The following is a 27,782-nucleotide window of genomic DNA, read 5'->3' as shown; positions in this document are numbered from 1 at the left end:
TGCTGTACCAAAGTTGCATTAAATCAGTTGCACCAAACCAAGGTTTGTACCAAACCGTGGATGTATATTTGTTTAAAATATTAAATAAATACATTTTGTTAACATCATGTTAACCTCTCTATGTGCCAGATAACATGTGCGCAGACTAATTTTGAAACACTTTTATTAACATTTTTTTTTTGCACTTTAGCGGTTAATTGAATATGTGCATGTTTACTTTTATGAATATTTGAATATAAAAATACAACATAATACTGATCCCTAATCCTGAATGCCCATTTTTAATCCTGACGATCGTGCAAATTTTGATGAGAGGAGCTAATTTTGGTGAGTGATCACTCATGATCATGCAAAATTAACTGAGGCAAAGTTAACTGGCGGGGAACACCCGCCCCCCTGCCATCATTATCAGGATTCTGCCTTTGGTCTGCGTCAAAGCTGAGCCGTAGGGAAGTGGGAGGAGAAAGTCTTACCATTTTATTGGGTCCAATAAACTGAGTTAACCAGTTAAACAGTTGAAAACTGTACTCGTTCTTGCTGTTTTACTTAATTAATAGAAAGTTAATTTTTCTTTTGGAAATCAATCATTTGGTGCACTATTGTGTGTGTGTGGTTGTGTGTGGGGGGGTGTTCTTTTTAGAGACTATTATAGCTGCTGTCCTTTATTGAACCTGGGAAGACTGGATCCCATCAAAGGTAAGGCTACATATGCATATTTAAGTGAAACATTTTTTCAAGATGCCTTATTTATTATTATAATAATAAATAATATATAGTATAATAGTATAATAATAGAAACAGGGAGTGTTGTGAACTGGAACAAGGGCATGGGCATTCTGGGATGGGGCGAAGGCAGGTGACAAACGCCTTTCATGACATCCATGTTTCACACCACTTGTACTTACTCTCTCTTGGTGCCTAAGCGCATATGCAGAACATGTGCTGTCAGCCCTGATGCTCTAATAGCCCAGCATCAGCTCTGTTTCCCCTTTCACTTTTACTCAGAGGTGGATAGTTCAGGTCCAGAAAGTACAAATCCAGACCAAGATTTTGTTTCAACCAAGCAGTTGAGTATAAAGAGTCACAGCCACAGAGTACGCATCTGGTTGGTTGGAACAAAATCTTGGTCTGGATGTTTGCTCTCCGTACCCAAATTACATACCTCAGCTTTTACTCCTCCTTATGGTGTGTTCCTGCCGTGTCACGTGGGTCTCACATGCTCTCGTGCAGCTATGTGCGATGTGTGGGGTTTCCGCATCCAGATCGCATGACTGCCAGTGAGACCAGTTCTAACAGATAGCCATCAATGTCAGTGCTCTCAGTAAAAAGCCTGTCACTGCTGTCAAAAGCATAAGCCACATACCCCCGTGCCCAGCCTGCAACTTGCTGCCTGCTGTTACAGCATTTCAGTTCTGCACTGTAGGTGCACTGAGAAGCCTGGTTTGATCCATCTGCTTGTAATTCACAGCATTGCAAATTGACCTGAATGCAGCTGAATGCAGCTGCCTGCCCTGAACTCATAAATATTGAGCCCTCTGTTCTGAACTTTCAGTTTATAAACCGTTAATACAATTGGTGACCTAGATTTTAGGTTACTTTGCTTTTCAAAAAGAAAGCCATATACAGTGGCCTGCAGCTCTCTGAAGCAAATGTCATCCTTTAATGTGAATAAGCTACAATGCTAACTTTTGCAAGAACTATTGCAAGAACTATGAAACAGCTACACACGAAACAAAAAAATTGGTAACACTTAAAGCTGTCATCTGTAATGCACTATAAATACCTCTATAATGCATTATAATGGTCAGTATAATTAGAATTAATAAAGCATTACAGCATCTTCTATTGACAGTCATAAGGCATCATAGTGTTGATTATAATACTTCATAAGCTCTCAATGAAGCTCTCATCTATAATGCACTATAGATACCTTCATAATGCATTATATTGGCCAGTATAAAAATTAAGGGTAACCCTTAATTAAGGCCATGTTTTTAGTAATTTATAAACTCAGACATAAATAATAATGCATTCATAAAGCATTATAAACATGGCTATAAATATTTTTAAAAAGGTATAACACATTACAGCCATGTTTATTATGCATTATGACTGCTTTATGAAGCTCTGATCTATAATGCATTATAGATACCTTTATAATGCAGTCCAATGCATCCATAATGCTTATACCGACTATTATAATGCATCATGAAGGTATCTTTAGAGCATTATAGGTGAGAGCTCCATAAAGCATTCAGAACTGTTAATTATGCTATGAATGTGTTCATAGATTTTTATAGACATGACATATCATATAAAGTTTTACCAAACATTTCTTTTGTCAAACTTATGTAATTATGGTGATTAAATACAAATTAAATGCTTTGGTTCATCTAAATGTAAAATTAAAAGATTTTAACATAAATACTGAAAAGGAGGCATAAACATCTATAGATAATGAATAACTAAGTGCTAATAATGCATGTGGTTGAATAATAAACTGAAATATTATTTACAGCTAAAATGAGTCTGCCTTGCTGGCCATGAAAACATCCTAGAGCGGATGAGAGACCTGATCTTGACCTTAATCAGCTGGTTTGCTTCCTGTGGCTTTTCTCGTTTGTCTATAATCTTACCACATGATTACCCCAGACTACCCTAACCCTCCAGTGCACCAGATATGTCCAAGACCCACAAACACAAAAAAAACTAATTATTATAATAAAGACACAGACACACACACACACGTCTCCCCAAAGCAGATCACAATGGTGCTCATGTGAGAACACATCTGCGCACACTCAGCGTCAGATAGTACCACAGAGGAACAGCGGGGAATTCGGGACTCCTCGGGCAAGTACACGCAGCAAGTCTTGGCAAAATTAATTAAACCCCCTGTGGCACCCCCTGATCAGCAACTAATTGTGAAATACATTGCAAGCAGAGTAAAAATAAACCCTGACTGATGTAGCCTGCGTGGAGTAGAGTAATCTTCATTAAGAATTCACTTCTCGAATTCTTAGAGTTTTTAGTAACGACTGAGCGGAATGTTTGATTATTTCCCAAAAAAACAGGGTGATAATTTAAAGGAACTGTTAATCTGCCAGTCAGAGGGCTGTATCGCTATAAAGTCAGTATTGGTTTTTCAATTATATATTGGTTTGATTTGTTAAATTTCTGTTACATTTTGTAAGCTATTTACGGAAGCTACCGGATTTACTGCACATGCTCACTGAATCATGTGTGCCATTTCTATCCATTCTGCTGTGTGATGTCTTTTTATAGTGCTCGTTCACAGCTTGGCAGTACCTCTGATATAAAACCTCTTTGTGAACAGAGAGCTGATCGAGTCGTGGAGGTGGTTAAGCAGGTAGGCGTACCAAGACATCGAGATAAACATCAACTCTCCAATAATATAAATGCAGTCTGTGTGCTTGTGTAGGCTTGTGTGGCATTTTTTGTTTACCCATATTAGCCGTGTATTTTGTTCTGGGGGAGGATGTCTGTGCCTTTTTGTACTTAAGAAGGTTCACACATACATAGAGCAAAGACAGCACAGTCAACACTGCTGATAACAAAAGTGCTCCTATTTATAAATGTTTCCAGGGGCTGAAAATAGCCCCGAATGTTAGCATTGACTGGCTGTAATAGCCTCCATCCTGACACTGCCTACACACGTCAGGATGCTGGTCTGTTTTTAACGACATTTTTCCTGAGAATACTTTTTTCACTTTATATTTTGCTGTATTTAGATGTTTGCACTAAATATATAGCATTAAAACTCCCCATGTGCATGATGGAAGGTGGAAAGTAATTTGAAAGTAATATTTAGCTGTCTGTAGCACAAGGCCTCTCCAAGTCCATCAAACTCCTGTGACTCTCTGACTGCCAATAGTCACTTTACTCCTATTCTTAGTGCTTAATCCTCCTCTACATTACCATGTATATGGTATATGTGTGTATATGTGTTCATCCCTCCATCCATTCACCTTCCCATGGCCCAGTACAGGGTCACTGCCATCCACAAAAGACTTATGTTTGAATCAGTGGAAATTTTGTCTGTTTCTAAGATGTAACTTCTGTATTTAAGTGTAATGTTCATGTGGAAAATGGACAGAAGTCTCTTTACGCTTCCCACACCCATACATCTAATCTGTGTGGGACCTGCCCCCTCGCCCCCTTCCTGAATCTGCAGCTGTGTGTCTGCAAAACAAACGGACTTCATACCTTTAAAGCAATAGTAAACCCCTACTCCATCAAACTGGCCACGGTGACCTTGTCCTCATTCTGTGTTTTAGCGAACACTAAGATGCTAAGCACAGGCATTTGGTAAAGATATTCTTTATTAGACATTTTCACATATTGTAAAGGATATTGACTGTTACAGTACATGTTGGGCCTGTTGACAGACAGAGCAGATGCTGGACTGGACAGAACAGCCTAATTGCTGAGGACATTACAGTGATAGTTATAGTATAGGACAAGGAGCATAGTGTGGAGGGTTAGGGAACCGAATGATGGACGCTAGTCAGGCATTTTTCAGCCATGACCCTGTTTTTGCTATAAATTTGTTTTTATCATTTATTTATCTCAGCATCTGACTGGCAAAGATCCCACGCTGCACTGCCATGTTGATGCATTATTCCGTAACACCATTAGGATGTGCAAAAACTCTAATGACAGAACAAAAGGAACAGAGGCTTGCATGGAGACACCAATAGCGAACCTTAAGAAACATTTCTTTGAAATAAAAACGATAGCTCTTCATGCTACTTCCTTCGTTCTTTTCAGCCTCTATCAATGCAAGTTATAATTTTGCATTAAAAATGCTGGTGGTGAGTTTCATTTTGGTACAGTAGTGTGCATTTCTGGACCCAGAAATCCCTACATTATTAGAAAAACAAAAATGGTTACTAGGTAATGATTCTTTCTTTGAAATGTGAAATGACTTACGGCTCACAGAAATAGAGTTCCTTCTTAATGGACGATGTAATTATGCACTCTACGGTCCCCTAAAACATCAATAACAGAAAATGTGAAATCCTTTTCCCTTTTTCAAGTCTAAGCCCAAAATCAAGTTGGCTGATCTAATCTGTTTGGTTGTTTAAAGTCTGAAATCTTCAACATCATCTTTAGAAATGTAAAATACTCATTAGAGGAAATGTATGGATATTCTTATGTATTCATTACTTAAACATTAATCTTATTTAATTTTCTGGCCAACCATGTTAGCATTTAGAGAACAATGTTCTCCATATAAAATATATAATATAAAGCTATTTAAATAATTGAAGTTTAATTTACGAATGCTTTTCTAGGTTATTTTCTACATAGACAAACCATGCATATATATTTAAATACAGTATTATTAATTCCTTAATCTATTTTCCTATCAGATTTCAATTGATTTAGTGAATATGTCAGAATGTGATATAGAATTTGATATAATTTTTTTTCGTAGAAGGGTTAAAATGTAAATTTTGAAAGGACAACATGCAGTCTTTTGCGGAAAAAAAAATCACAATTAGAGAGTTGGAGGTAGGGCAAGATCATGCTCATTTTTTTCATATCAGTCTACAATAAATCCCCCGTGTGTGTTTTTACCAGCCTGCACTTGTGCTCCACTGCTGGTCCTGACAAGCAGCCAAAGAGGGACAGACATCATTTCATTGTGATTGGAAATGTGTCCCCGGAGACATGTTGGGTCTCAAATCATATCGAACATTCACCACGCATTTGTCACATTGATACAGAGGAAAGTTATATCGCAATAATTATTGTTATAATTTTATTGCCCAGCCCTAGTCAGAGGATACTTTTACATAGGTAGTGATCTGTACATACCTATATACATACCGATATATTATTATGCTTTGGGTTAGGTATCACCAAAAGGGGCTAAAATGTCCCATTAATGGTCAATAACAAAAAATAGCAACATGAACTATAATTACACACACACACACACACACACACACACACACACACAATCAGCTGCTTTTCTAAGTACCTGCTTGCAATTATGTGAAATAAAATATCAGGTCATCAAGTTTTTCATGGTTTTATCAATAGATTGGGCACAATTTAACAACTGGAGTCAGAAAGAAAAATATTTTTTCTTTGATATGCAAATTTATAATGCTCCAGAAAACTTGGGTGTATAAGCAGGTAATTATAGTAAGTTGAATGTGTCTTTAATGTTCCTCATGTTGATGCATTTTTTCTTCGTACAGTCATTGTATTGGAAAAATGTAAAATCCATGTCCTTTTTTGGTACAATTTTATGTTAGTTCATTCCTGGTTTGGGTGGAGAATAAGGAAAGAGAGGAAAAGAAAGTTAATGTTTCTTTAGCACTCGTTAGGGGAGTGACCATTAATGCTGTGAACTTTTCTTCTATCATTTCTCTGCAGCTCTGAGACATATTTCCAGGATAAGCAGCTCTGCCAGGCTTAAAAGCAGGGAGACAGGAACAGTACGATTAAAATTGGTTCAACAACTTTGTAAATAAACATTTAATTTAAGTTTTTATTTTTGCACTAAACATATTAAAACTGCAGTAATAATAACTGTGTATTATTCAGGAAGGTAGATAAAATGTAAACAGCACAATGACACTTGAAAGCACAGATCTCAATTAATCACTTCTTGTGACTCGAGACTATCGTTTGAGCCAAAACTCCTGTCATTTGCCATGTTGACCCCTACTAGATATGCGGCCACACCTGTCACCAATCCACATTAAAATAATGAAGTATGGATTTCCTAAGTGGAACCATGGAACAGTGCAGATGACCTGATAGACACCCGAATCAGAATTTTCCAAAGGCTCCACTGGACTCAGGCTGCAAATAATTGGAATGTGTGATATACAGAAATAATTACTAAATTACAGTGAAAATCTGAGGCAATTTAAGTAACTAAGTATAAACATTTTCATCTTCTGTATATTTAATCAAATGACGTATAGTAGATTTTTGTTTTCTAGCTTAATTTTAATCTCACTCATATTACATCTTACTCTTCCTAAAATAAACATTCCTAAAAATGTTTTTTGTAAGTCTACATAATCTTATTTCTTAATGGCATAATAATATTATCACATACTTTAAATGTTTTATGTACTTCATGTACTCATGTTCAATATACTTCATCTAATATTGGCCATAAAGCCATAAGCATGCATGGCGAAAATGTATAAGACATGGTTATAGGCAGTTTGAAGTTCTAAGGTGGGCTAAAAATTCACTAAACTGGACTCTGATTGCGTAAAAGTTGAATGCTAATGTGTTACATAATGAAAGGATTCCTCTGTTGCCTCCCAGCAATTCTCTTGCATTATGGGACTCTCAAGCCAGACTTGGCGTTGGGCAAAATCGAGTTTCAGGTGTCCCATTTAAGTTTTGATCATGGAAGAAAAAGAGAGCTTGGCTGAATTCCACACTGCCTTCAGAAGTTTTCTTCACAAAACTGAGCGGTTTGTGCACGTAGCCAGTTCAACAAAGCCCCGGACGATCTTCCTGTCCAGTGGCCCTGGCACTGCATTATTCCGTTAGCCAGTGTCATGGAGAAGGACTTCAGTAGTGGCTACTTCAGGAAAAATGTCACGTTGCTAAGAGCTTATGGGTGTGCAAATACATTTTGAACACAGCTGGCTTCATGGGTTACAGAAACCGCCGGTGTGTTAGTTATCCATTCTCCACAAAAGCACTTAGGGGAAGAATACAGAAGCGGAATGGGAGGTGCCGCTGGGGCCAAGAAAGCGATCAGCTGCTTTATAATGCGTCCAGAACCGTGAGATTTCCAAGAGCAGTTAGTAGAGCTGTTTCGAGTTGTTGTACTTGAGTACAAAAGGTGTCTGTAGGAGAAAAATCAGTGGGGAAGCTGCTGTTGTGTCCTTCCTAGATCTGTAAAAATGTTTCAGTGTATAAAATGTAAAACTGTAGCATCTGCATAGCAGCAAAAATACATGATGCCAGAGATAGATCAGCAGATCGATACAGAGGATCTCGGAGAGAATGAAGGGGTAGAAGAGTGACATCATGCAGCACTCCATCTAAGCTAAGACGGCCGGAATGTTCCAATTTGTTTAGTGCCCATATCTGGATTCTTGCAAGCCCATTTTTAACAATGCATAATTTAGAGGAGAAATCTAATGTCAGGCACACATGGCAAAGGCTGCATTGCTCAGATTGTGCTCCTCACCAGAAAGTAATTAATTGATAGCTACCACTACGTGTTCACTAACATGCACACACTCACATAAAATTTAATTTTAGCTGCTCATACAGTACTACTGTTCATCCAGACCCTAAGAGATTTGTGCCATGTAAATGTGGCCTTTGTAAGATGAATTATATTCCTAAAATAGCTTTTGTGTTGAAAGATTTTCTTTCTGGGGTGGAAGATTGCGGTGTGTTGGTAGCTTCCATTCTGAAGTGAGATGGGGGGGCATTCTGAAGGAGGGGAGTCCACTGGTGCTACAAGGATTAGTAGACAGCGGGGGCTCGTTTGCTCACATACTGCATACATTCAAGTCACATTCTTGAAATACAGAAAATATTGTAAAGACATCTCTTTACATTTTGGAAATTATAATGTTTAAACTAAAAAAATTTGGGGCACATTCCAAATCCATTTCTTTAACACGAGGTTCTCTTTAATCCAGCATATTTTTCACAATATGTTCACTTTGATTCACTAATTGTTGTGTGTACTGTAAGCACTGAAATGAAACATTGGCTTTTATTATTTATCTTTTGCATTGTTCAGTCAGAAGACATTCTGCTTTATTCAGTCTGAATATTACCTGCATTTCATGTTACTTGTAGCTGTCGGTTAGATCTGGTTATTTCCAGTTTGTTATTGGGACTGATGCACTAATTGCCCTCTGCTTCTTTAGCATGCTAAACTAATGTATATGATTTATTACTTACCTAACACATGGCTGCAGCTACTGATGTGGGCTGTCCGTAGTGAGAATAAATTTTTATGAAAATAATGCTGAATTAATGAGCAAAAATGGTACTTAGTGTGAGCAAGTGGCAGGGGATTGAATACTAAGCCTGGCCCTGATTTTCTGGATGATGCCTTGCTGGGTTTACACCCTTTTTCCAGTATTGGTGCAGGCACTGGTTGTGCAGCCTGGAGGGGTGTAGTGGGGGCATCTGGGGATGCACTGGAAATCTGGTCTGCTTCAGAAGATAAATAGTGGTACAGCCTGATAGACACTCTGTCTGTGGCCCACATCTCTGGGAACTTGGCAGTTTTTTTTAGACATTCTCAAGGTGTATTCAGGCAAATTTAACTGCAGAAGAAATTTATATTGTCCATGTCTGCTGTTCTGATGTACATTTGCAAGAAGTTCAGAACCTATTTCAGACTTTGAGATAATAGTACATTCATTGTGTGAAGAAGAAGCTGAAATTCATGTCAACAACGTTGATTGATGGTGTGGAGTTTTCCAGACCAGATGTTTGCTTGTTTGCTGAATGTAAATTTAAAATATCTTTTTTAGGTCTTGAGAAATTTTCTGATGATAAAGTTGTATGTTCAATGGCCATTGTTTTGGTTAGTTATTGATTGGATCAGTACAGTATCTGTAAAGGAAGCAGTTAAAGGAAGCCTGTATGGCTTGGAGCTTATTTACTGAATTATTATTATTAGATAATTAGCTATTATTCCACATTAACAAAATGACCTGATTGCTGAACTGACAAGAAATAATAAATTATCCTGATCATAACTCACATCTGAAAAATCAAAACATATTTATGTGAATTTTATTAAAAGAGAAAAATTGTAAATATATCTGTATAGAGACCTGTTTCATTGCCAAACTAGTGAATACACTGGGGAAAAGGACACTTCTATAAACACTCTCCCGTAAATATCACCACAGTGACATCAGATATCCAGCAATAATCAGTCCCATCATTTTGTTTGTCACTGTTTACCCTGTGCCCACCAGGATACATTTGCTGTTGTTTTGGAACATGTATGGAGAATACTGAGTACAGTATGTACAAATAACGTTATGGATAGTTTTTATTATTCACTCTTTAATAGAAATTCTGAATTTGCCGCTTATTCTCTTGCTAAATGTGTTACACTTTCTCAAACGTTTGTAGACAGTTTTGGATGTTACCTAGCACACTGAAGTACCTGTTTCTGTTTTATATTTCAAATATCTTTCTATTTTATATTTCTATTTTAAATATCCCATGAATCCTTAATACTATGAATATATAAAGGACTTGGGATAGAGCAAAGCCTGCCAGGGAAGATAAGATAAGATGAGATAAAATTACATGTCATTACACTTGACACAGGTTCAAGTACAACGAAATGCAGATTTGCGTCTAACCAGAAGTGCAAATAGTGGTATAAAGTGCTTATGAGGTGATATTTATCAGATGGGATATCAATAGGTTATATGAATAACCTATTGATAGCAAGGTTATATGAACGTAAAATACATAGAGTCTGGAAGAAAATGGCTGATGATGATGGCCAAGAGATGAGAAACGCAAAAAGTACCATTAGGTGGAATTCCTGCTGCAACAGGATGAGCTTATACTTGGGAGGATGTAGCTCCAAAGAACGAAGTCCTCTGCTGGCACTTAAGTCTTTGTGGTTTTCTGTTGGGATCCCAGTTCGCAGCCGAATCTCTGCCTACTGTCCTCTTTGCCTGAAGAAGAGAAAGCTCATCCAGCGTGAAGTTTATGACCCCGTTTTTGCCAGCCCATAAGGAACATCAGAACCACATCTCTTTTTCCGTCATGTCATTGCTGATTTGCATGCCTCTTTCATTCACTACAGTACGTGCAAAATCAATGTCCGCTCCCGGACAAGCATTACAGATTAATATGTCTCCTCGTTGACTCACCCTGGGACAAAACCTTTAATTAAACTTTTGCCTGGAAAACAAAGTATCCTCTTATAAAAGTTCTTCGATCAGCTTAACGTAAATAAGTGTTACTTTAAACAGCTGTGGAAATTGAGAAAGTTTCCGCTGTATTTAGTTTCAGGGAGTTCTAGTAAGGTAGGGTAGCGTTCGGTTTTGATATTTGATTGCGATATATTTTTATGACTCAGGCAGAGGATGTGTATCTCCAGGCGAGCCCAGCTCTCTGGGAACGGAGAAGTGCTGCTCCCAGTCCCTTTAGCGCCCCTACATTTGTTTACGCAGGTACTCTCTCCTTTCCACTAGCATTCAAAGCCAGAGACCAGCAGGTCTACCTAGCAGTGCGGAGTAACTCCAGTGCTGTAACTTCCACGCACCTGGAAAGAAAATGTCAGCATTCTCCAGTTTATTTTGAAAAGGATTTAAAATTCCCTTGTATGATTTTACCGCACCGTCAGGGGCAGCTTCAGTATCACAGTGCACAGTCAGTATCCTCACTGTTCTTTGAATATGCCTTGTCCACTTAGACCTTATCTACCTGACCTGGTTGACTGTGTGCTGCAGGCATAACATGGGTGACGGGGCACAGCTGCAGGGGAAATATTTGAGACGCTGTCCTCCAGCACGGTAACAATTCTCAAGTTTCTCCACTAGATGTCAGCAATGAGAACGGCTGCAGATGAAAGCTGTTTGAAGAACAGATGGCCACCCTGTCCAACACCCCTCCCACCATACACACAAAACTTAAACTCTTCTAAAACTGCAACATGGGAAGAAAGACTCCAGATGGAACATTGAGTGAAATGTCGCCATGATTCTCTCCCTCTTGCAAGAACTGCATCCAGCGTAATTGCTCAGGTAACGTGCATCAGTCACATTTTTCCTCCTGCTGCTGACAGGAGGAGAAGCACAGAAGGCCATAACTACCTATGAGTGCACGTATTTCACGACAACTTGCCGATTCTGACCACTGCTCAGTTATCTGATTGGCTTTTCACTTACTCTTAGATCTGCAGAGCTTGGCCAGTGAAGCATTTGTGGTATGTCCAGGCCTGCCTGAGACAATTCTAGCAAATGTGTCTCGAGAGGTGGTCCTATTCTTGGGGGAGGCTGAACCAGCTGCCCTAGTTTATCTCGCATACTGGTCTTTCAGTAGCTCATTTTGCATATGCGAGGCAGTGTGAGGTTTCGCTGACACGAGGGTCCCACACTTTGTTTCATCATGGCGTCCCTTAAGATTTTCCTGCCGCTTCTTTATAGTTCTCCTTCATTCTTTCTCCACTTTTGCTGGATGACTGTTTGCAGTACAAAGGAACAAACTGGAAGGAACCGATGCACCACACTTTCACTGGTGGACAGAATTTTCTTCACTGGCTCTTACAGTTGCAGTACCACTGATGCGTTGCGCTTTGCATTAAAAAAATTTCCCCATAAAACACTGATTCTAAGATAATTCTCAGACATTTCATCCAGGAAAACTATATTTATAAATGACATCAAAAACATCTGAAGCAGGATTTTGTCAGTCCTGACAAAATATACAACTTGTCAATCAAAAAATCCCACAAATTATCTTATACTTTAATGAAGTATTCTGATCATCTTAATACATTTATTACCCAGGGCTCAGACTGAATTTATTATTTTGGAAAAAGAGGCACCCACATAAAACAGAAGCGTATTTCTCTGCTGAAGGACTTTGTGCTTCTGGAGCAGAAATACCGCTTTGTTCTGATTCTTCTCCGTGCAAATTGAGGGAGAAAATTGGGGAGAGAGTGATAGAGGAGAAAGGACTGCATGATGGACGGGGAAGGAGAAGGGAACTGTGTGGAAAGAGGAAGCAGTGAGGACATGACGGGCATGTGCATTGCATAATGTGTGTGTGCGTGTGTATTGGGGGGGGGGGGGGGGGAGAGCAGGAGAGGCTGCTTTGTGGTATTGCCTGCTGAAAACTAGATAAATCCGGCCTCAGCCAGTTCAGTAATGTGAGCGCCTGCAATTGTGTAACATTACGCAGGAGCTGTAGTCAGCTAGCCAGAGCGCTATGAGGCGATCTGTCCGCCTGCTTGTCTGTCTGGCCGGTTCATATATGATACGGTGTGTCTCTATGCTGCAAGTGTGTGTGTGTGTGTGTGTGTGTGTGGGGGGGGGGATATGTTGAAGTGGACAACTGGGAGCACCATATGCACCTAGGGACGCTGATGTCATAAACGGAAGGTCGCGTAAGCAACAGCAGAGGGAACTAAAAACAGCTTCATTCTCAAGGTGTGGTGACAAAGGTGTGCAGCACCATTTCATTTCAACAGCTTTTCTCTATGGAAGAATCAATGTTCTGAGGTGGGGACGGAACAAAAAAATCTCTTATTTGCGTTTGATAAGGGTGGCTAAAGAAAGGCTGTGATGGATGACGGTTGATTTTAACCACCTACAACTCTACAACTTTAACCATCCATTTAATTTTCAGTTCCATTGTTTGATCTGGGAATCAGGCATGTTGAAAAGGTACAATTGTTTTATTCCAGTGGTGAAACAAAAGTTGCACATACATACAGGTATCCATTGACTTATGTCCCAGAGGATGTAAGTCAAAGTATCTTGATCATTATATAGGAGAGGTCAAAAATATTGTATCACATAAGGTACAATATCACGCACATTTAACCAAACCTCTACAGTGACAGCGCAGTCGGTTTGTTATGGCTCTTACCGCCTCCCCCACATGAGGTTAAACATGTCCGCTAACGTTCACTCCATCTGCTTCGGACGTCTCTCAATAAATTTTATTAAGGTTCTTATGGGATGTACGTATATGACTGGACGTTACTCAATGGGACATTAGTTGACGGATGACTGTGTTGTACTGTCTTATTCACCTACTTATTTATTTATTGTTATATTCATCCACCTATTTATTACCATCTCTGTATGTTACACTATTTTATTTTTATATTCAAATTGATGTATGTCGTACTGTGTACTGTGTTGTCTGTTTTTTGTCGTTATGTGGTTGCATACTGGGACGTCTGTAATCGCTAACAAATTTCTGCAGTAAGTTTTGTGATTCTGATTCTGAAAGCTGGACATATGCTGCAATATGTTTGTAAATACAATTTTGATTAGTTTCAAATTGTGTATGAAATATGGCCATGTGCAGCTGCCCTCTTGCCTGCGCTGTGGGCTTTCCTGGTGCAGTCTTGGCCACGCGGGTGGGTTTCTTTGTAGCGTGCAGGTGAACTCGTGAAGGCTGACGTTAAAGTATAGAGCTTGCAGATGACAGCCAGCAACCGGCAGGTAAAACTGCAGGTGCATCAGGTTCCAGTGTAGAATCCAAACAAGTCATCCTGTAGCAGAGGACTGTCAGAAGTCGGTTGCCAAAGCTACGAATGTTCAATGGGATGACAGTCAAACCGCCTGGACACCGGGAGGCTGGTAGGTATAGGGAAAAAGGAGATGTGGACTGCACTGGGGCCTGTATATCGACCTGGACATGTTTTACAACTGATGCTAGTGTTTTCGCAGCATGAGACCAAAACAAGAGTGAAAGTTGTCAGGTAGGGGTACATCTCTCAGAGAAATGAACTTCCCATAGGGCAGATGTAGAAATTCTGCAAAATAGGAAGGAGAGAGTGCAATCTGAGAAGATGGCAGCCAGATTAAATGTGAAGAAGCACTGTTCGGTGCAGACTGAGGGGCGGCGGTCTGCTTCAGAATAATATCAGGTTTGGCCTTGTCATGCAATAAACAAAGGAGCCTCTGAGGGTTTATCGAGAGGAAAAGGAATAAATAAAGTGTGGAGACCAAATCAGCTGGGTCTGCGAGTCAAAGCGCGTTCAGAGGAAGCATACTGTGCTACCTGACAAGGACCTAATCACACCATGGAAATGTGCTAATGTATGTTTGTTGGTAGTTATATATAAAAACTCCAGAGGTAGATAGTTCAGGTCCAGAAAGTAAAAATCCAGACCAAAATTTTGTTTCAACCAACCAGTTGAGTATAAAGAGTCACACTCACAGAGTAACTCAACTGGTTGGTTGAAACAAAATTTGGGATTTTCACTTTCTGGACCTGAACCATCCACCTCTGAAGAGCTCCCAACTGAATGTAGTGCATCAGCAACAATTATGTTTTTCATAGATTCATGAGAATTCAAATAAATAATGAACATTAACATCCACATTTCAAGCTGGTGTTTCTTAAGAAATTAATAGACTGACCCAGCCAGGGCCCATTTTTGTTTGATTCTTCGTATGTGGACTGACTGGAAGAACTTGAGGACCGTGGATATAATGACAGTCACATGACACGTGATTTGTATGGACTGCTGTACCGTGCCATTCAGACATAGTCCCAGTGAGTTAGGAAATTCCCCCCTGCAGAAGCCTCAGCCCTTCATGCACAGATACTTCTGTAGTGCTCATTAAGAAGTTTTCGTTTTTGAGGCCTTGGATGTTTGCTTGTAATAACAGTGACTTGCCAGAGATGAATAATGGATCAAACGCAGCCAGACAAAAGGCGCGTCTGTCTGATTTTAAGACACAACCTTACTGTGTCTTTACCTTGTAAAACATCATAAAATCAAGTGGGGTGTGGAATACAGCTGACTGCCTCAATGCGGTGTCATCCCACAATGGGAGAGTAAACAGTGTGAATGCTGCTGGGGCGACAAGCATCAGGCAAATAACCTAATGGCCACTCAGGAGGCCGAGGGTCAGTTGAGAACCTGCTCTTGGCACTGGAGTATCTCCCAATGCTGTCTTAGTGCCCTGCGTTGTCAGCTGGTGAAGGCTGGTAGTCAATACACAGATTTCTGATTAAAATGATGATTTAAAAAACCACAGGCAAGCAAAATTAACGTGCAGTACTGTACATAATCGACTAGAAATGTCTTTTTAGTCGTGCTTGACAAAGTGACGCTTCATGAACCATTTGCTCTATTTTTTGGCTCCATTAGGTGGCGCACAAAGCATGTCCAAAATCAAACCAAGAGCACCATCTCGTGGGGTCAAAAAAATACGTCAAGTGGTTCATGAGGTGTCGTTTTGTCCATCATTACTTTTTAGGTACTGTGATGAAAATCCTCTACTAAGTGTTATGACTTAGCATGACACTAAGGCATTGCATTTCCTCAAAGGTGAGTCAAAGTCAGAGGTGGATAGTTCGGGTCCAGAAAGTAAAATCCAGACTTAGATTTTGTTTCATCCAGCTGAGGTGAGTACTCAGTGACTGTGACTCATTATGTTCAAGTGGTTGAAACAAAACCTTGGTTTGTATTTTTACCTTCTCAATCTAAACTCTCCACTGCTGGTCAAAGTGGACCCTGTAACTTTTTATTTTCCATTAAAGTTGCATGTTTAAAGATGGTTGTGGTCATATACAGTATGATGCCCAATGGCGATGGAGGGTATGTAAGGGTGTAGCATATGACCTAGTTGGATGGAAAAGACACATGGCTAAAGTACTGTATTGTTTTGGTGTTTCAAACAGTCCTGCTTATTTATATTAACAGTTATTCAGTGTCATTGTAATCAAAATACAAATCAAAAGAAATGTTTGAATGTGCTTCAGAGTCACAAATGAAAAGGAATTCGTCATCTTCAGGGTTTTGCTGATATCAACAGAGCACATGATGACACGGAGCTGCATTTCACAAAAAGCTTCACGGATTTACTTTCTTTCATACTTACTATCCTCCCTTACTTGCCTTGTTATAACATTACAATTCTTAGCTTTCCCCCAGTTGTTCATTTTGAAAGTGAGCGGTGCTGCATAGTTCTTTCTTATTGAATGTGAAATATTTTTGTTACCCTAGGATTAAATGGCAAGTCAGTTTGGTTCAATTTATTTTTACCAGTATAATACATTTTTACAACATTACATTGTCTTTAAGCACTTTACATTATCCCATTCCAAAGCCCCCAGTGAGCAAGCCAGAGGTGACAGTGGAAAGGAACAACTCCCTAGTAGGAAGATACCTTGGGAGGAACCAGACTCAAAGGGGGAGCCCATCCTTCAGAGGTCAGCAGAGGAAGCCCTAACCCTCACCAGACCTAAAGGGGAAGCCCATCCTCCAGGGGCCGGCAGACGAAGTCAGATGTACAAGATGGCAAAGTCCTAATTTACACTGTCAAGCAAGTCTTGACTTCCAGACCTTGAGTCTCATTAATTAGCATCTTAATGCATTTCATGTTTTTGCCAACCATGCCAATAATAACAATCAAATTCTTCATACCTCCGCAGCATCAACTGAGAACTGGCAATACCAGGCCACCATAAAATGGGCTATAAAAGCATGCCAGCTGAGTGAGGCACCTCACTGCTCCACGCCTTTGACTGGGGGGTGTGGACATGTGCTGCAGTATATTCAGCTAATCAGCTTCTTGTCAGCTCGTGTTCCTGTCACTTTACGTTTGCTGCTACATGCTGGATTTATTCCATGGTAAAGAAATCTATTTCAGGTTCTTTGTACTAGTTACTGTGGGCTGGTGGGACTCGGTGGGACTCTGAGAAATGGTGTGGTCTGTTTGGGTAGCTGTTTATGAGTGAATAAATATGGCTGTCACTCGCAATCTGTCCTTTAGCGTGTCACAGAGGTTTAAGCGGGATAATAAGCAGAGAATAGAATAGTATGCATTTATTTGTCATTGTAAACAACAGGGTAAGCAAAATGCAGTGTACATTTCCTTGAGTGATATTTACAAATACAAAGACGGATATATCTAAAATATGAATATACAGAAATATGAAGTGATAAATGCAGCATTAAGTATGATGCTACAGTATATAAATGGTATAATGTTGGGTTTAAAATATGAATATGAAATATGTAAGGGTTAATGCTCGATAAGACTGCAGAGGCAAAGAAATACCTGATGCGCAGTGGGATGTATTTAAAAACGTATAACGCTCAGCTTCGGCTTACATGTTTGTACCTCAGGACATTATGTTCATGTTTATGACCCAAAAGCACATTTATTAGAACTTTTTTCTTATGCCAATCATTAAACATTTTGCTTAGGTCCTGTTAATTTTAAATTGTGTTCTACGTAGAGATTATAATCACACAATGATTGCTGGTGTGATTTGCCTGTCTGGCATTCGTGCAGTTATAGAAAATTAATGAACAGCCTTCTGACCAATCAGGTTGAAGAATTCAACAGCGCTGTGATAAACATATATAATATGCATTACAAAAAAAGATTAGGTATTGTTTTGCTTGCAGAGTAAAAGTGTTAAATATAGAGTTGCTCTGTTTACAATTGGAACTGAAGATCCTCTAAATGTCATCTGTCTTGGCACCCTTTCATACATTGGTGGGGTGATGTAGGACCCCGTACATCGGAGAGAAGGCTGCATTTACAAATCGAAGTTTTATCACTGCATTAAAGTGGAGGTATTGGAACATCTCAGTCAGTGAATCAACACTTCCAGGGTGTAAGATAAATACCACAACCCAGTCAACAGTATCAGCTCCAGCTATGCCGCTCATTGCGCAGAATCCCTCAAGTAACCTTAGCAGCCTGGTTTTCAGCAGACTGCCATAGCCCAGTGTGGTGCTGGGTGCTGTGCCTGCAGTGAGAATGCAGTGTGGTGAGCACCTGCAGCCAACTTGACGCCATGACCTGCCGTTCTCAAAGCAGGGACAAGGATAGTCAGTGCATGGAGCTCAATTTAATGAGGAGCAGTCAAGAGGAACATCAAATATACACACACAATGTGCCTAGTAGATACTTTTATCCAACGTAAAAACACTAGAATTTACATTTTGTACAATCTCTGGACTATGGTTTAGTCTGTTGTGTTAATAGTTAAAGTTATAAAAAGTATTTGGATACTCCTTGTTCATATATGACTGACAATCTTGAGAAGCAGAACATCACTGGGTGTGAATATTATTTTTTCTTCGGTAAAATACCGCATTAAGTTATACAATATTAAATCAACAGCTCTATGTTTTTCTGCCATTTCTGATGTGCATTTGACCTTGAACAGGAAAGGTGGTTATAAGGAGATATAAAATATTCCTGCTGAAGTTTCTGTGATGTATTTCATATCCTTATAGTTATCATCATATATGATTTAAACTTTATGAGCATTTACATTCGGTTTTTGGAGCGCTGCCGCTTTTCGAAGAGTGAAATTGTGAAATTCAGACACAGCTAGGGATTTGCTCTGAGGACCCTGCAGTGTGCTTTTATGAATCAGAAGTGATTTGCATATCTGCCACGCAGCCTATTTTTTCCTCCTTCGTCTTAGCAGGGCTGATGACTGCCCTATTTACTATGTGCACTTCGCCTTTTGGGAATATTTTCACAGGAGTTTGCACTTCAAAGACGCCACCCTTCTCTCCCGGGTGGAAATCTTCACTCTGAAACTGATGATCATCTGCTGTGTTGGGGTTAAGCGAGCTAAGTGTTTGGCTTATTTGAATTCTTTCCTTTGTGTTCTTTTCCACCTCTGCTTCACAAGACACGCTGTCAGGAAAGCTTACAGTAATTCCACATCTCTCATAAGGGAACACCTTCATGAAAACAAATGTTACGTAAGATAAAAAAAAGTCTTGCATTTAGAGATAAGGTGAGAAAGTGAAAGAGGGAGGGAAGCAGATAGAGAGAGGGAGAGGTGAAAGATTAGTGAGGGGATAGAGGAAGCTGAAAAGGAAGAGCATCACATGACTGTAGTGTGTGGGGTAGGTGGTGAGGCAGGGGCTGGGGGGGATAAGCTCCATGTTTTTATCCTCTGAACTGGTTGGTTCTCTCTTTATACAGTCAAAAGAAAACTTGATACATAATGCAATATTGAAGGCTGCTGATGCTGACCCGCCAGTCTTGCCTGTGCACATTTCAGTCGACGTGTGCAAAAAACACGATATTCAACCATATTATAATTCTTTTCTGCTTAGCACGTGATAAAATGAGCAAACGCTGCATTCCCTTCCTCCATTGTTAGTTTACTATTAATTGCCACTCAGCAGTGGAACAACATCTTATTAATTCAAGCGGTATGACCGGTCTCCATGGTGACTACCAGTCATTAATGGCCTCTGTGCTACTGTGGAGTCGTTTGCTTACCTCATGCTAGGGAGACCTTACTGAGAACCATAATTTGGCTGCCCCTTTTTGAATGTAAATTGGGGCTATGTTGCTCAGGGCCAACGGAAAGAGTGAGCAGTAGGAAAACATAGACTGTGATGGCAGGAAGTACCTCCATTCAGAGAAGCAACAGCAGAGCGCTGTGGGTGTAAATTGCTTTTACAGTATATCCATCGGACCCCACAGCAGAGGTGGTGAGTTCAGGTTCAGAAGGTACAAAACAAGGTTTTGTTTCAGCCAATGGGTTGAGTATAACGAGTCACAGGAGTACTCAGTTGGATGGTCGAAATAAAATCTTGGTCTGGATTTGGTCTCAGCTTTCCACCTCTGCTCCACAGTAGGTGAAGTAGATGAAGTAGGTGGATAATAACCCTATACCTGTTGCTCCTCTGGACCATATGGGAAAATCAAGCCTTCCAGGCTCTGTTACTAGTTCAGTTGAATAATTAACACACATATGAAATGCAAAACACACAAAATCCGTATAGGAATTGCCATGCACTGTTACAGTATTTCTGGTCTTTCTGCCTGTGAAGTAGCTCTGCACGCTGGACTTGGCATCCAACTGATCCACTTTGACCCACTTTCTATGCCTCCTTGAGTTCTTTAAGCACTAAGCCATAATTAGGGATACAGACAGGATACAATTATAAAGCAACGGCGAAGAAAGAAATCCTTTCAAATAAGCTATTGTCACTATTTTGTACCAGTAGTGTTACCGTCTCTGTCTTTCTGTGACCAAAAAGGACAGAAGATGTGTCTGTGCAGGCTTGTGAAACTGGGCCAAAGGTCTGCACCAACTAGTGCTATAAAAATATGCACATTTTAGGCATGTTTATTAGGCATTATGAATGTTCTATGCAACTGTCATCTATAATGCACTATAGATACCTTCATAATGCATTATAATGGTGAGTATAAGCCATTATAATGCGCTATGAAGGTATTTATAGTGCATTATAGATAACGTAGTTCAAGTGGGAACGCAGACATGTGGAGTTCCTGAACATCAGCATTCCAACTCCACCAGGGAGTGTGAAGCTAGAGTGACAGCAATGACACTTCAGTTCATCTAAAGCCAATGGCACCGATCCCCACCCAGCTCTACACCTCACACGGAAGGCCTAACTGGGAGTGAGCGGTTAGTTAGAGCTACAACTTGACATAGAGTCTGTATAAGCTAGACTGAACAAGTGTGTTTTTAGTCAAGACCTGAATATGGAGAGTGAGCCTGGATCTTGCACATCCGATGGAAGACCATAGGTCTCCTGGAGCTGCTTGGACCCCTAATAATTATGGAGTGAGTACTATGGAAAAATTCCATAGTTGTGTGAAATGCACTTGCGTACTAATAATTTAGTTTTGGACGCCCGTGCTGAGATTTGCACAATTGTATTTTAGTTTTGTACACTGGTGCAGCAAAATTTGTTTACAAAATAGTTTTCCAAAGTCACAGATTTGCAGCTTGACATATGTACATATTTTCAAAAGCTCCTAAGGCATGATGGTAATTTATAACTACAAATCGGCATTACAAGCGTGCAAATTTAATATGCATGCGCTCGGGATGCTGGCATTTCTGCCGGCTTTAGTACAGTATGCACCCGAAGTTTTGTAAACCTGTAACTGCCAGATTCTGAGCAGCAAGTGGGCAGGATCTGTGCGCCTTAAACCTGGATTCGGCAGACTATCAGAACTGTGCTACATTCACATGCCTTCAGGTCAGGACAAAATCTAAATACAGGTTTTCCTTCCCTGTTTATGCACTTATAATGCTGATTCGTAATTGTAACGTGGCTTCTGAAAATATGTGCAAATGTGAAGTTGCAAATCTGTGATTTTGAAAACATGAGTGTGCAAAACTTTTTTGTGAACATTAGCTTTGCTGCATGGATGTACAAAACTGAAATACAAAGTGCTGAAGGTTTAGCGTTCATTTTGGAGGTTAGAAAGATTGGTGTTCTGGTGGTAGTGATGGTGAAAACCACCAATCAGTGTCCCACTCTAGGGAATTTGTTTATTTCCTTTTCAATATCTAAATAATTGTAATAAGCCATATAAGCTACATGAGCTGTATGCATTTTTTTCTGTTTGACACATACCGTTACATTCACAGTAAATTCTCCCATATATGTATTGTGTAGGGGTGACATAATGGCACAGCATTTGCCTAATACCTCTTGGTCTGGGGTTCGAGTCTCTACCCTAGCTCTATATGTGTGGAGTTGGCATGTTGTCCCTGTGACTTTTGTCAGTTTTGTGCATGCGATGCTGCTTCACATGTGTTTCTTGTCCATCAGCTATTAAATACCCGATAAGGCCCTGGGTGCAGATTATTATGTTCTGCACTAAAATCATATGCTCTCTAGTTCTGTTACTTACTATTGATCATTGCTTTTGGAATGACCGACATTAAGTTCCGTTTAATTTGAAAGAAAATCTTAATTTATAATTCAAGCCAAGCAGCAAAGTGTCTCCTGCCATCCTGTGTCCTGCAGAGGCACCTTGAAACATTGCAGGCTTCAAACAAACACTGCATTCAGAGACCATAGTGGCTCCCTCGTTTGATCACCACAGGGATTAAAATATATACCTTTAGTCTTGACCACAGCCATTCCTGCGCAGTCACCTTCCATGTGAGTGGTGTCTAAACTATTTTACACTGCAAATTACTTTTATTGGGGGGGGGGGGGGTTACCAAATCATGGGGTGGGGTCCATTATCTGTAATCTATCTGGTTACATTATATATAGGAAGAGACTAGTGGTTCAAAGACTCAAAGCATTACTCATCCTCTTGCAGGTCTGACACATTTCCATCCACTCTCATTTTTTTACATAACTTCAGTCAGTGTTAGAAGGTTGCCTTTTCACGGTGTTATCTTGCGTATGCATAAGCACAGTGCATTCATTAGAGGAGGAGGTAAAGTAAAACAATTACCATCATGCCTCAGGAGCTGAAAGACATATCATGCTGTTCCAAACCAAAATGGGAAGACAGTGAAGCAGGTTGTTCCAGGGCTCTCCGTGTGAGCTGCCCACACAGAGCATGTCCAAATCATAAGCATTTCAGGGACTCTGTGTGATCTTACTCCTTCCAGAGCCAGAGAGGTAAGGAAAAGTGCTGATATATTTTCCCAGGGGCTTAATTTCCTGGATGATGTTTTTGAGCTAAAACTTCGCAGGACAGGGGAGGACGCTTTCGTCTTACAGGAGGCTTCGACTCTCATTTTTTCCAGCAGTCATTATAGTCGCTTAGCGCTCACTTATTTCCAACACGCCTTACAGCAGATGTCCGTTTTCAAGGCTTTACGTTTACTTATTTAGTGTCAAAGCCCAGCACTTGAACAAACAACACAGAGTTAGATGTTCACTCCCTTCACCCAGCATTTCCGGTTGCACTCTACCTCATTCGCAGGTGTCACATATTGCCTTTCTTTCTTACTTCTAAAGGATATTAACAACATTTAGATATTAACCACTAACTAACAAGTGCTATTGTCTTGCTGACTTCTCTGCTGCATTGTGTTTTGTTTTTTTCTATATCATAATACTAGGACCCTTGTTGCCAAGAGTGTAGGTTTGGTTTCAGTATTGGTAGGGACCAAATCAGCCTCGAAGCCCCCCCCTCCCCGCAAATACACACAATATTCCCACAATAGTAGTAGGGACATGTCCCTACCCTCCATACCCCTTGCCTATTGTCATTCTAACTGCTCCTGTAGTTAATCTACTTCTCTTGTCATCCATGCTCTGGCAAAGCACTGTGTGTCACTTTCAGTCAGTCTTCCTTGCCATAATGAAGGACTGAGTAATAATAATAATAATTGCTGCATTCTGCGGTGCCATTCGATGTGTCTATTTAAAGTGCTGTCATTAGCTTTCATGCTTCTGCGGCCCATTTTTAGACAGAAAACTAAATAAGGATGATGCTGCACAGGCTAAATTTAAAACTAATGATGTCAAAGGTATCTCTCTGCTTTCAGACAGATTTATTCCTTTCAGCTCTCACTACGACTACAGGAAGGTCAGTGTCCAAGACTTTTATCAGATGAATGCAGATGGGCTAAAGCACCTTCGCTTTACAGCACATGTCAAGCTCTGATAGCACAGAAACACCCAGAAGATCCCATTTTAAAGGTGGCCATTGTTCCCCAGTGCACTTTTCCAAAGGACTTCATTAATCTTTCATGCAAGATCGCTTACAGGGAACAAGCATAACGAAAGCGGCTGCATGTTAATTCACTTAAAGTGTGAAATAAATAAGTCATAAAACAACAAAAGACCAACTAGATGTCCAGCACTTTCTCTTTAGTTAATTTCATGGTAGATCTAACCTCTATTTATTGCTGTCGTGTGACTTTTCTTATGCGACTGCTATGAGTTCACGTTAAAAGCATCTTGCATCATAAATGGAGACCTTTATTTGGTTTCGTTTTCATTTTTCAGTATTTAAATAGCCCGAATGTCAGATTTCTAGGTTTCCACTTGTTGGGGATCTTATGTAATGGTTGGGAGGGACAAAAACATCAAAAGAGTTGCATTAAATGTCCCTTTTCAAACCCATAACCATTTTCTTGTTCTCACTCCATCTTTAATTAGCAGCATAATGAGTTTTGGTACATGTTCCAGTGAACTGAGGCCATATTATCAAAGGACCATTACCTTCAAAGATTGCCTGTGGGGGCAGAGCAGTACTTTGCAGAAAGCAGCGGGGTAAAGAAACATGTCTTATGTCTCCATATAACTGAAAAAGTAGCATTTTTTCAGGAGCCATACATAACATGTCCATTTAAAGTACATAGGACACATACAAAGGTTACATCAAAAATTGCATTGGATAAGCTGGTTCCTGTTTCCCACCTCACCGCTCCAGCACTATAAAAGAAGCCCCACAACCCCATTCTGATAGCTTTTGCTCGTGCTTGATATCTTTGCTTCGCTTCTGATTAATGTATTTTGACATCCTGTTACGATCTGTTTTGGCTCTTGATTCGATTTGGTTTTGGTTATTTGGCTTTTGTATTCGTTTACCCGTGTTTTGACCTACTGTTTGCCTAACAACTATTCTCTTTGGATTACGGTTTGGATTCAGTTGCCTACTGTTCTTCTCTGTAAATAGCTTGGTATATAAAAATATGTGTAAGGGTTGTAGGGAGTGCGCGCAATTTGTTTGTCTCTGTTTTGTGAATAGTAACAGTAGGTTAGCGATTGTCTTTGGTTTCCACTTTCTTCTATGTCAGGGGAGTTTTCGTTCATACGCGATTTGGTTAGTTCACTGGTCATGTTCAATGTTTTGCCTTTTGTCACTGCTGAAGTTCACTCTGCTGTTTCACATCCCCTACCCCCCATATTTTTGAAATATATCCTTTCTTGATTGTAGCCATTTGTTTTTCCTCTATACCCTTATCCTCCCATTCCCCTTTACCCCATTCCCTGTTCTCATGCTCCTTACATCCCAATCCTAGACTGGGACGAAACAGTAACACACACTGTAATGCTGATATGCTCACCTCAGCATACAGTATTAGATACACAAGCACAACAATACTGTCATCGAAGTTACTTTGTCAGAGTGTCCAGACTTACATTTTATACAATGTAACTGCATTTTAAGCTTAAGACATTGCATGGCTATTGTGCTATCCAGTGATATAATGTTTTTCTGTAAGGTCAATGACCTGAGTAAATTATTATTTAGCATTGCTTTTATATTTCTTATGTGAATTATGCATAAATTTAGTTGATGGAAATTATTGAAACTGTGTAGTAGCCATTGAATGGCCAAAACAGCTATATTACTTGTTGTAGGATGCAGTATTACTTTACAATTATGTACCGTATGGTTGTAGTACATTTTGTTATATTTTACCTTAAATTTACCTTTACCTGTAAATTAATACACAGATATAAATTAAATAATGTATTTTTGAAAATAATAGTAGGCTTCCCAGAATAATGAAACTATGACTCTATGACAGCATCACAGACTCTGGATTTATACGAGGCAGACAAACCCCTCCCCCCTGCAGTGAGTGTCCGATTCTGACTTGCTGTACCAGTTATTATAGGAGGCTATACGGATATTCTAGAGAATTGGCAGCATCGCAACATGTACAAGTGACATGACCGCTGTGCCTTGATCAAAAAGTCACACTCCTGGAAATGGTTTAGAAGCCAGTGTTATTCCTGCTCCCCATACCTGACATCTGTATCTCCATCTCTTTAGAATGACATTTTCTCTTGTTCCTTGGCTATGAGTACATTAAAATATAACCCTTGTAAGAAAGTACCAACTTTCTGCTAGCAACTTTAGGAGTAAGTGGTACATAAATTATTGTTGGCGACTGATTATGTGTGAAAGCGGCATTTTAGTATCCCTTGGGACTGATATAATACTTTCGAAGTTGCATGATATCACATTGTCTCGCTGCCCTTCATCATGTTGTTGCTTAGCAGGTGCATTCATCCAAAACAATGCTAATGGTTTTAGCCATTTTACCCAGTTTTAAACATCAGAATATTCAATGAAGTGGTTTAAACATCCTGCTTGAAGTTACAATATGACATTTGCATTTATTTGTTAGACACTTTTGTTCACAACGATGATTAAGGGACTTGAAATTCTCTGTGTCATGTTTACTTCGACATTAGGGATTACAAACTATTTGCAGTTTGAAAAGGTAGCGTATGATTCCAAAGCATGCTGCTTAATTTTGGTTAATTTAACAATATCATAATTGTGCTCATGTTCTTAGTTCAAAACATCCTGCTGATTTACAATGACCAAATGATCATTGAAATATCTGTAGATGAGATCACATTACATTACATTATGTTGTGTTACAGTACATTAATCTAGAGAAGAATTGTGATACAGGTCCTTGTCTTCCTAGCAACCGAAGGCTCAGAACTTGACTATGCACAGGACATCATCAATCCTTACACAGCTGCCCGAACTCTATTATTAGCAATAGCAGGACATTTAATAGCTGATATCGCGTACATGCACCCCTCCATATCTCACACATTCTGTAGCATTGCCCCCCACTGGTGAAGTCAGCTTCCAACATCCATCAGAACTGCTGAATCACTTCCCTTATTTTAATTCTAACCAAAGACTCAGAAGACCTCTGTTTAGTCCACTAAATGTAGACACTGTTTTTTAGTCCAGTGGTAGTTTAAATTACAATGACCTATTAAAATACTGCAGTCGGCATGTTGTCAGTATACTATGTCTTTGTCAGTTTGTGTGTCACTCAACGGGTTTATTTTTCTGCTGGTATGCTCAGGGGAAAAGGTTTGGATATTATTCAGTGACCTTGTTCTCATGTGGTCAAGATGTTATTATGAAACCTGATAAACCAATGGTGAGGCTGGTACAGTGGTGAAATATGCTCTGTAACCCGATTGGTTGGCTACGAAGTTGATAAGGAGCTGCTCTGCAACCACTGCAGTACACTGCAGTATGTACAGTATGTCACTGTAACACCCAGTACAGTGCAAAACATTTGAGAAAGCACTATTTACGTTTGCACCTCCACAGTCTTCCACGATGCTCTGACGTTCCACTCTCCATCCGTGAAACTATAGAAGGTCTCTACATCTTTTTATCCAGTGTTTGTGTTGCTATGTGAAGAACCTGTAGCATGGTAGTAAGGGAAAAAAAATGTCACAGAGCAGTTTCAGGTATGATAAAAAATAGCCCTCTAATGGTGTTGCGGGGTAAATATTGGCTGGCAGAACAAGTGTGTAATACACAATTTGATTTACTTTGAGAGGCTATTCT

General features: G+C 39.8%; 1 protein-coding gene across 6 annotated transcripts in view; it reads left to right on the top strand.

Annotated features, from left to right (window-relative positions):
* Positions 1 to 27,782, top strand: part of bsna (bassoon presynaptic cytomatrix protein a) — a 121,894-nt gene that overhangs the window by 60,970 nt on the left and 33,142 nt on the right. The gene's annotated exons all lie outside the window — the stretch shown is intronic.

Source organism: Brienomyrus brachyistius, chromosome 6 (genome assembly GCF_023856365.1).
Source record: "Brienomyrus brachyistius isolate T26 chromosome 6, BBRACH_0.4, whole genome shotgun sequence".
NCBI lineage: Eukaryota > Metazoa > Chordata > Actinopteri > Osteoglossiformes > Mormyridae > Brienomyrus > Brienomyrus brachyistius.
Note: the sequence above shows the minus strand (reverse complement) of the source record. Positions and strands in the feature narration are given on the sequence as shown.